General features: G+C 46.1%; 1 pseudogene across 1 annotated transcript; it reads right to left on the bottom strand.

Moving 5' to 3' along the window:
* Positions 1 to 842: 842 nt before the first annotated feature.
* LOC307082103 (E3 ubiquitin-protein ligase TRIM21-like) lies at positions 843 to 10,742 on the bottom strand (annotated as a pseudogene). Its single transcript has 4 exons — positions 10,430 to 10,742; positions 9,644 to 10,212; positions 7,195 to 7,751; positions 843 to 1,036 (listed from the first exon to the last, which is right to left on the bottom strand). The product of its transcript is annotated as an E3 ubiquitin-protein ligase TRIM21-like (transcript).
* Between the last annotated feature and the right edge of the window lie 649 nt (positions 10,743 to 11,391).

Consider the following 11,391-nt stretch of genomic DNA (forward strand, 5'->3'; position numbering starts at 1 on the left):
TAAAATAATAAATGTCTGTGCGCACATCATTGTCATTGCACGTATTATATAGGTATATACATTAAGAAAGAGTCCAATGAGAGATCATGCTAGCATTAAGTGCCCATTTTATTTTCTAATATTTAATAAAAGCAAAGAGCAACCACCAACATATTAATCAAAAATGCATTTGATAAACAGTATATTTAATGGAGAAAAGGAAAACATCAAAGAAGATAACATAAAACAATATATTCATAACAATGCAATCAATAGTCAATATACATTTGATGGTGAAATCAAGAGACATAAATCATAAAGTAAATTTCACATGGATCACTAGAAATCTTTGATTGCTATGTAATTTTTAAAGTTGACAACATAACAATGCCATAAAGAGATCTTTAGGGCATCGTTGCCATAAAGATTGATGCGACAATCACCTTTAATTTTTTGGATATCGCCCGATCTTTTTTGTTGATTTGAGATTGTGTTGAAAAAGATAACACTAAACAATTAGCCACTTCTACTATGTTTTTACCATACAGTCAGGAGATGAATCCTATCCTTCTCAAAACAGAGTTCCTATTTCTACAACAAAAGGTCATGGGCAATATTTCAGTGTTAGGTGTATGGCCTGTCTCCTGCCACAGCCATTGAGATAAAGAAGATATTTGCATTAGAAGATATGCTGGCTCCTATCAGATGTTTACCACTATGGGTAGTTGGCCCCAACATACTTTTTTCTTTCCATCCTTAAAAACCATGAAATTCAACAATAATTCTTTAAAATGACCACTCCCTAATATAGCGAAAAAAATGTATTTAATATGGAAAACATTAATTGATTTGGTATTTCAAGATCAGTCATCGTCACAGTCTTCATCATGGTCATCGTACTCCTCGTCACTCCATCTGTGATCCCTTTGTTTAACGATGACAGGAGTTATGATTAAGGGGGCTTTATTGCCGTCCACATCAGCTCCTGGGCTGAAGAAAGAGAAGAGCTTCTCAGTGAAGGCGCACCCTGTGAGGGCGTAGATCTCAACACTCCAAGCTGGACGATTTCCTTCTCGATCTCCTTAACCAAGCCTTTACCATCTGCCTCTACCGCTGTCTGCTTGTCGTCGAGTACTTCCTGGAGCTCAGCAAAGCTTCTCTTAATGTATCTTATCGACGCATGCATTGCCTTCCAGCTGCCTGGCCTGGCCCTCTCTACATCTGTTTTGCCGGTCTGTATTGAGTGTTGCAAATCAACAATTTTCTCCTGTCTCTGTCGGATCATCTCATCAACCTTTTCTTGAGACTCTTTCAGCTGGTCCAGCTTTGTGTTCATCCACACCTCAACCCAGACTGGGTTATGGTTTTCGTGGTCTCGATCAAGACAGTCATAACGCAACATTTTTCGGTCATTGCTGCAAACATAGTCCAAAGGCTGGTGATGGTTTTTACATATCTTGCCCTCCACCGGCTGGATCAGCCTGTGTCTCATTAACGCCGGGGTGCTTTGGTGGGGCTCAAGGTGTGTCGCACAGTACGAGAGGAGACACATGAGGCATGACTTAGGCTATGTTTACATGATGACGGTCTGAACAGAAGACGCTAAAGTGGCGTCGCGTCTTCACTTTTTATTCTGCGTTTAGACGAGCGTTTTCGGGAGGAAATCTGCGTGCATAAGGTGACGCAAAAGTGTGTGGAATTCGATTAGGTATGCATGTCAGGCGGCTAGGTGGTGCTGTGATACACTATCACACAACACCGCCATGTCTGAGCGCATGCGTAGAATCTTCCTTCTCTTATCTGCGCCGCGAAAACCAAAACATAATTACAGATCCTTCTCTGTTCAGCAATAATATCTGTACATATCCTGTACATTTCGTGGAAAGACTCCAGTAAGTTTATTAGAGCTGCCAGAGCAGCTTGACGGTCTGACGCATGGAAATAATCCAACATGCATACAACGCGTACGCAACGTGAGCAGATCTTAGCAGTTTTGCGTCTTGGCAGTGTAGACGGAAACGCTACAGGGGAGCGTATTTAAGTTTTCCACTCTGGAGGGTGGTTTCAGATTTTTGGGTTTTTAAGCCCCTAAAACGCCGTCACCGTCTAAACGAAAGGCACTTCCGATAAAATATTTTGTCGTTTTTACCCGCAAGCGTCCTCGTGTAAACGGGGCCTTAATGGCTGGGGTCGTATTGTTTGCCCCGCAGAGACTACAGGGGACATATCCTGTTCCTGATATGTCAGGTTGCTGTGGCAGCGGCTCTCTGCTACTGAAGCAATCATAGTGTTGATGCAGAGCAAAGGTCTCTCCGTAAATGTCTTGTTACAATATGGGCAACTGCATAGCCCGTTGGTATCCCAGTGTGTTGTGATGCAATTTAGGCAGAAGTTGTGGCCACAAGGAATAGCCACAGGATCAGTGAACACACAGTGACAAGTAGAACATTGAAAGTCCTTGTCTGTCACCAGCCTACTTGCAGAAGCCATGTCTAGAAAACAACAAAACAGAATTAACGGGAAAAACACTTTGACAGAGTTGAGTATAGACCCTAATAAACTAAGCGTCGCAATATTCCCTTTTTGTGTTTTGACTGCAAAGCCATTACACAAAAACATGAAACGTACCTATTGAAATGCCTCTTGGGTTGTAAATGAGGATTATTTTGGAAATTAAAACAGTATCAAGCACACAACCTTTGTTGAGGACCGATTGTCGTTTCTCTTTAGTCTCAAATTTGTTTGGTTTGACTTTCTGCAATATGTTGGCTACTGCACAACCCACAGTTCTACATGTCCACGCCCACCCACCCACATTTGCCTCGACATGAACAGCTCCTGGGAAAGTTACGCAACTCAAACAAGTTTCTGCGGGGAAGTGAAGTCTACAAGTATTGCACCTGCAAAAGATTTGGACAGAGTTGGAATAGTCACACAAGGATACATATTTTTGTCAGATAAGAAATGGCAAAAAAGATTGGCTTGATTTTTAACACATTCTATCCCAACTGAATCCAAACACCATTACAATAACATACTGGACGTGTTTTCAGTTGTTCTCTGTGCATTGCCCATATTAGGTAAGGTATGCTCCAGTAGTGGACACCCATGCAAAGGCAGCTATAGGGCTAATTCACATGAGAAACAGGCAGGAGTGTTAGCAACCTTAAAGCATCTCAGCATTTTAACAAATAAAAAATGCTTGTTTGCAAGTTGATAACATCATTCAGTTTATGACGCTGGCATATCATTATTAAACGATGACATATTGTACTGCGATATATATATATATATTATAATGCACATATGCACATAAAACTGTCTGTGGGGGGGACGTGCAACGTCTGGCCTGAAGGGGAAGTATGAGCAGGTTGGGAGCCCACCGGATCGGCTGGGGGGATTATGCCTGATTGCGGGCACCTGCTCGCACTCAGGCCAATCAGGGAGTGTGTATTTATGTGCCTGCTTTGTTTGTATTAGGGGGAACCGGGAGCAGAGAGAGAGAGATCCAACGCGGTCCCCATCACCGATCGCGGATCGCGGAACAAGAGGACTCTCCCGCCCTGTGTTAACTTCTAGTTTCAAGCCTCTGTTCGGTTTAACTTTTGGTTGGAATAAACAAGCTCCCAGTGAGGGACGACAAACTGTGGTCTCCGCGCTCCCTGACTCACTACACTATCCTAGAAAGAAAATGCATATCAGAATGAAAGCGAAGCTCAGCCTTAACTAAGTTAACTAAGTTACTTAGGAGGCCCACGGGCATGACAGGGAAAACAAATAAGGCACACCCGCATGTAAAACGAGTGAGCTCATGTAAAAGAGCGAGACAGAAAGACGTCCTGGGGTGTGGCTTTCCGAAATCCACTATAGACACCAGAGAATACATTTTGGAAACTCAAAACATTTGTCTTTTTCTAAAATTGTATTTAAATATATATATATATGTATATATATATATATATTAGGAGCTTCGGCCGAACTAGTCTATGGCAGACGACCGAGAGGGCTGCTCGACATCGCCTTGGACGCCTGGGAGAGCCAACCCTCCCCACCGCACCTTCATCGAGCACATAGAGCAGGTGTGGGGCCGGATGGCGCAGATTTGGCCCGTGGTTCGGGAGCACCTCGGACGAGCCCAACAAGCCCAAGCCCGCGTGTAAAACCAAGGAGCCCAACTGCGCAACTTCAACCCGGGGGACCAGGTACTCGTCCTCGTCTCGACCTCCGAGTGCAAGTTCCTGGCCAAATGGCAGGGGCCATATGATATCATCGACTGGGTCGGTGACGTCAATTACCGGGTGCGGCAACCGGGAAGACGCAAGGCCGTCCAGATATACCACATCAACCTGTTGAAGCGGTGACAACCACTGACCGCCCTGCGGGACCCGGCTCTCCTGACACTGTCCGCTCGACTACGCATTCCCGAGGTTCCAGTGGGGTAGTTGCTGAGCCCGAGCCAGTCCCAGGACATGAGGGAGATGGGGCTCCAGCACCTCGACGTCTTCTCCGAGCGACCCGGGAGGACCACAATCGCCAGCCACCACATCCGGACGGAACCGGGAGCCAGAGTCCGCCTCCGCCCCTACCGCATCCCGGAAGCACGGCACGCCGCCACAAGCATGCTGCAGATGGGGGTCATAGAGGAGTCCCACAGCGCCTGGTCCAGCCCGGTGGTTCGGGTCCCCAAACCGGACGGGACATACCGGTTCTCCTATGACTTCCGTAAGTATCGGCATTCGACGCCTTCCCCATGCCCCGGGTAGAGGAATTAATAGAGTGGCTGGGCCCGGCCTGGTTCATGTCCACTCTAGATCTTACAAAGGGATACTGGCAGGTCCCCCTCACCCAGCAGGCCCGGGAGAAGATGGCGTTCGCCACACCCGACGGGCTCTACCAGTACACTGTCCTCCCGTTCGGGGTGCATGGGGCATCCGCGACCTTCCAGCGGATGATGGACCGGGTCCTACGGGCCCACAGGGAATACGCCGCCACCTGCATCGACGACATAGTGATACACAGCAGGACCTGGTCCCTACATCTACACCACCTCTTAGCCGTCCTGGGAGCGCTCCAAACTGCCGGCCTAACAGCAAACCCAAAAAAATGCCGCCTGGGCCTGGAAGAGGCCTCCTATCTGGGCTATCGAGTCGGGAAGGGCAGCGTGAAACCCCAAGATGAAAAGCTGCAGACCATCCGGACCTGGCCCAGGCTGAGAACCAAGAAGCAGGTGAAGTCATTTCTGGGACTCGTCGGGTACTACCAGCGATTCATCCCCACGTTCGCAACACTGGCCAGCCCCCTCCACGATTTGACGCGGAGGGCTCTACCCGACCGAGTGGAGTGGACGGAGGAGGTCGAGGAGGCCTTCTCACTCCTACGGCAGGCCCTCTGCACCGAGCCACTACTAATCACCCCCGACTTTAACCTCCCCTTCGTGGTCCAGACCGACGCATCTGAGGTGGGGCTGGGAGCGGTTCTGTCCCAGGTCCGGTCAGGAGAGGAGCACCCGGTAACCTTCATCAGCCGGAAACTCCTGGCCAGCAAGAGGACATACTCGACTGTGGAGAAGGAGGTGCTGGCGATCAAGTGGACCCTGGAGAAACTCTGTTACTACCTGCTCGGACGCAACTTTACTCTCGTCACAGACCACGCCCCCCTGAAATGGATGGCGACGGCTGAAGACACCATCGCCAGGGTGACGCGCTGGTTCCTGGCTCTGCAGGACTACCATTTCCAGGCTGTCCATCGCCCAGGACGGGCTCATGCCAATGCGGACGCACTAGGGGGACGCTTGCCTAGAGGGACGCTTGCCTAAGACTAACCAGAGGAACCCCCGGCTTGCTGCTGAGGGTGGGGGTGTGTGGCAACCCCACGCCGTCGGGCTTGGACGAACCGCGCCAGCATCCTGAACAGCGCCCTCTCCGCGGACAGATAGTCCAAGGGAGATACATACCGTTCAGCGCAGCTTTACTAGATCGCTCATCAAGCAGACCCGGGCAATCATGGGCTTTTGGATCACAATTAGAATTACAATTACAATTAGGGCATTTAGCAGACGCTTTTATCCAAAGCGACTTACATCAGTTAATATACACATTGACACACCGACGGCAGAGTCAACCATGCAAGGTGACAGCCAGCTCGTCAGGGTTAAGTGTCTTGCTCAGGGACACATCAACCCAGCCACCGACGACGGGGGTTGCCACAATATATATATATATACTACAGGCATGTAGAAAACATGTGGTAAAAGTAGGTGGAGGGGGGGGGGTAAGTTTCTAGTTAATTGTTGAATGAGAGAAAGAAAGAGACCATTGAGAGACCATGCTAGCATTTAAATGCACATTTTATTTTCAAATACTTAATAAAAGTAGGTAGCAACTAACAACATATTAAAAAAAAATACATTTGATAAACAGAATACATTTAATGAAAAAAAAGATCAAAGTAGATAACAGTAAAAATATCAAGTCAATTTACATTTGATGTTGAAAACAAGAGACATGAAAATAATGAAGTAATGAAGTTAATTTCACATGGATCACAAGTCATCTTTGATTGCTATGAGATGTTTAAAGTTGACAGCATAACAATGCCATCAAGGGATCTTTATGGCATCATTGCCATAAAGATCACTGCGACAATCACCTTTTATTTCTTGGATATTTTTGAGATTGTGTTGAAAAAGATAACCACTAAACAATTAGCCACTAGTACTATGTCACTACTATGCAGTCAGAACATAAATTCCATCTTTCTCAAAACAGAGTTCCTACTTCTGCAACAAAAGGTCATGGGCAATATTTCAGTTTTAGGTGTATGGCCTGTCTCCTGCCACAGCCATTGAGATAAAGAAGATATTTGCAATAGAAGATACGTTGGCTCCTATCAGATGTTTACTACTAAGGGTAATTGGCCCCAAACATACTTTTTTCTTTCAATCCTTAAAAACCATGAAATTAAACAATAATTCTTTAAAATGACTACTACCTAATATAGGGAAAAATAATGCATTTAATATGGAAAACATTAATTGATTTGGAATTTCAAGATCAGTCTTTGTCAAGGTCATCGTGCTCCTAGTCACTCCATCTGTTATCCCTTTGTTTAATGATGACAGGAGCTATGATTATTGCCATCCTCATCAGCGCTTGGGCTGAAGAAAGGGGAAAGCTTCTCAGTGAATGTGCACCCTGTGAAGCCGTAGATCTCAACACTGAGGTTTCTTCCTGAGGTTCAGGACAACGGCGGGTCCTGCATTAGCGGTGTATTCATTTTCCTTTCTGAGCCAAATGGTCCTGTATCCATTCTGCGGACTCAACCGGATTTCCCCATGCCTGTTAATAGACTCACTTGCAACCCCTAAATCCCACTTGGTCTTGCCTTTAACCTGGACTTCGTAGTAAAATGAATTTGCATTGAAACCGCCTTTTGCGAGAACATTCTGCACATGATCAAACCTCTGTGGGTTACGGGGGATTCTCAATACAATCCATATTGAACCTGATTGCCATCTTCAGACATGGACAATAAATGATGTGCAGGGTCAAATTTTCTCAGGGTCAAAAACGACCTCCACAGAGTGCAGCTGCATCCCTGGCAGTTCCGGATCACACAACATAAGCGCTTCCTTTATCACCGACAACTCCAGCTGATTCACTGCTACCTCTACCTTACTGTAATCACAGTCAATACTCTCTGCATACCAGTCCTTTCTCAGTGCAGGTGGATCGATCTGGACGTTTCTGACACTTTGGATGAACCATTGGCGGCTGGTGGTTTTTAAAGTGAGGGAGGAAGGACTGCGTGCTTGGGTGCCATTGGCCTGCTTGCACTATTAGTGGTGCGTATGGTGGCATAAGTATGTGAGACTCAAGTTGTTTCAGGGCGTTTTAGGGAACTTCAAAGTAGCAGGGAGGGATAATTATGTGAATTGATAAAAATCTACCAGTGGCAGCATTGTACTTTGAAAGCTGGTAGGCAGCATGTCTTGAACTACAAGGGCAGAAGGAAAGGATGCAAAGCCAATTAGTCAAATCAGGCCTATATTTGCCCTCAATGACTGAAGCTATTGGTTGTAATTTGGCTATGTTTATTTTCAGCTACAATTGTTTTAAGAAAAATGAAGACACAAGACCAAAAGTGATGCAGTTTAAAATGCATCATGCTCTGCATCATTCACTAACATCCTTTCCACAATATCAAACAGAATGGTCAGAGTAACAAACAATTAAAAGAACAACAAGAACATTATTTCACAACTATTTGCATGGGCTGTAAGCCTAACATTGTTTGGAGGCAAATGTGGATGTTAATGGATGTTTCAGAATGTTGGTCATGGTGTTAGGCCAATTAAAGGCCCATTCACACCCTACGGTAAATACGGATAGGAACCCTTTCGTCCCTTTCGATAGGTCGTTTCGTCCGTCAGTGGGTCCGTCGCCTCTAAGCTTACGAATCCGGAGTGCTCAGGGAGAAACTGAGCAATACCAACGGAAATGGAGGCGGCAGTATAGAGTCAGAAGTCCAACCATTCGCGAAAATAGATAAGAGTAGTATAATATCTGATATGTATATATATTGTATTTAACGTTTTATACTTATATTATACTATATACCTGACCTTTTTATTTTATTGTTCACCTGCTTTGGCAATGAGTTGTAACTGGTAATTTAAAAATGGCGCAACATTTTGAGGAGAGAATCTGCGGGTTGGTGGGCGGTTTCACATGCCACCGCCACGTAGGCCTACACTATTTGCGCCTTTTTTTTTTTTTGAAGATTTCGGATGACACAAAGCAAAATGATCTCTACAGATGCCATGTTATTGTCGATGCCGGTAATTTGTGACAAGAGTCACTGCCCTCTAGAGGATGTATTGCGTAACATCCATAACAACACTGAAACCGGACGAAGGTATGAAGGGTAGTCCCGAAGACTACGTTTGGTACGGAGGGTTGAATTTCGTCCGGATCCGGAGGTATGAATCGGCCTTAAGATTGAGGGACTTCATTTATAGCTCAAGTAAATCCTCCTCGCGGGCTCCGCAGTCGGCCGCGGGCAACCCGGCCGCAGGCTCCGCAGCCCGGCCACGGGCAGCCCTGCTCGGCCGCGGGCTCCGCAGCCTGGCCGAGGGTTACAGAAACGCCAATATAACCGAACAGAGCCGCACTGTACCGCAACGAACAGTAGTGCACCGCTCGGTGGAAACGAGGCATACGACTGAGCAGGTTTGTTGGTTCTCATAGCCTAGACTTGAGGGGATATCCCCTCCCTCCAGGCTTCTCCACAGCCAGGGCTCCTGCTTATTGGTTCATAGCGCAGCCATGCGCTATGAACAGACATAGGCGGGATCCAGATCCCTTAGCTAGTCACACCCACTCAGAGGAGGACTTTCCTCCTCTCTCACATTGAACTCCATGTTATTCACCGGCCACCAGCACTTTCGGGGAAATTAATGGAAGTAATTATCAATAGGAGATAGGGGGTGCTAATGTCCCTTTACCGAGGGAAACAAACATTACATATACAAAGGCATTAAAGTAGTCATATTTAAGGGCATTAATTCATTAGTAGTCTGGGCAATCTACATTTTTTATTCTCAACAATGTTAAGGAGGATCTACCTCCCTCTCCTCACCGGAGAAGCCCCCACTGGGATGAACTGGAAGCAGTCGTCGTTGGGCTGGAGCTGGTGGAGCTCTGTATTTTTCTGTGTCAGCTGGACGATTTCCTTCTCAATCTCCTTAACCAAGCCTTTACCATGTGCCTCTACCGCTGTCTGCTTTTCGTTGAGTACTTCCTGGAGCTCAGCAAAGCTTCTCTTAATGTATCTTATCGACGTATACATTGCCTTCCAGCTGCCTGACCTGGCCCTTTCTACATTTGTTTTGCCGGTCTGCACTGAGTGTTGCAAATCAACAATTTCCCCCCGTCGCTGTCGGATCATCTCATCAATCCTTTCTTGAGACGCTTTCAGCTGGTCCACCTTTGTTTTCATCCACACCTCAACCCAGACTGGGTTATGGCTTTTGTGGTATCGATGAAAACAGTCAAAGTACAGAATCTTTTGGTCATAGCTGCTAACAAACGCCAAAGGTTGGTGATGCTTTTTACATATCCTGCTCTCCAGATCCTCCACCGGCTGGATCAGCCTGTGTCTCATTAACGGCAGGGTGCTTTGGTGAGGCTCAAGGTGTGTCGCACAGTACGAGAGGAGACACGTGAGGCATGACTTAAAGGGGACATATCATACCACCAGGTGTGAGTGTGATTAGCCATTACAAGCCGTTTTCAAAATGAGCAGCATTGTGACATCACAGGTGGGCGTGTCCATCTAGATGTGTGACGGATAGATGGACACGCCAACCTGTGATGTCACAATGCTGCACATTTTCAAACCTGCTTGTAATGGCTAATCACACTCACACCTGGTGGTATGAGATGTCCCCTTTAATGGCTGGGGTCGTATTGTTTGCCCTGCAGAGATTACAGTGGACCTATCCTGTACCTGATATGTTGCTGTGGCTCCTTAAACTTTTCTGCTACTGAAGCAATCAGAGTGTTGACGCAGAGCAAAGGTCTCTCCGTAAATGTCTTGTTACACAATGGGCAACTGGATGGCCCTTTGGTATCCCAGTCTTTTGTGATGCAATTCATGTAGAAGTTGTGGCCACAGGGAAGAGCCACAGGTTTAGTGACCACTTCCAAACAAATAGATCAGAGAAAGTCCTCGTCTGTCACCAGCCTACTTGCAGAAGCCATGTCTAGAAACAACAAAACAGAAATAGTGAGAAATCCTTTGACAGAGTTGAATATAGACCCCTAATATAAGTCTTGCAATATTCCCTCTTTGTGTTTTGACAATAAAGACATACCCATACAAACATGAAACTTACCTATTGAAGTGCCTCTTGGGTTGTAAATGAAGATTATTTAGGAAATGAAGACACAATCAAGCAAACAACTTGTGTTGAGGACCGACTGTCGTTTCTCTTTAGTCTCAAATTCCTTTGGTTTCACCTTCTGGAATATGTTGGCTATTGCATAACCGACCATTGTACATGTCCACGCCCACATCCACACACACACCCCCCCACACACACACACACACACACACACACACACACACACACACACACACACACACACACACACACACAGACACAGATGCCTCATCATAAACACTTCCTGGGAACGTCACACAACATAAACCAACCAAGTATTGCACCTGGTAAATATTTGGAGAGTTGGAATAGTCACACAAGGAGCATATTTGCATATATATATATATATATATATATACACACACGCACACACATTTCACATATTATACTAAAGTCAGGTAGAAAACATGTGGTAAATGTAAGGGGGGGGGGGGGGGGTTGGAGGGTAAGTTTCTAGTTAATTGTTG

Source organism: Pollachius pollachius (genome assembly GCF_949987615.1).
Source record: "Pollachius pollachius genome assembly, chromosome: 10".
Classification (NCBI taxonomy): Eukaryota; Metazoa; Chordata; class Actinopteri; order Gadiformes; family Gadidae; genus Pollachius; species Pollachius pollachius.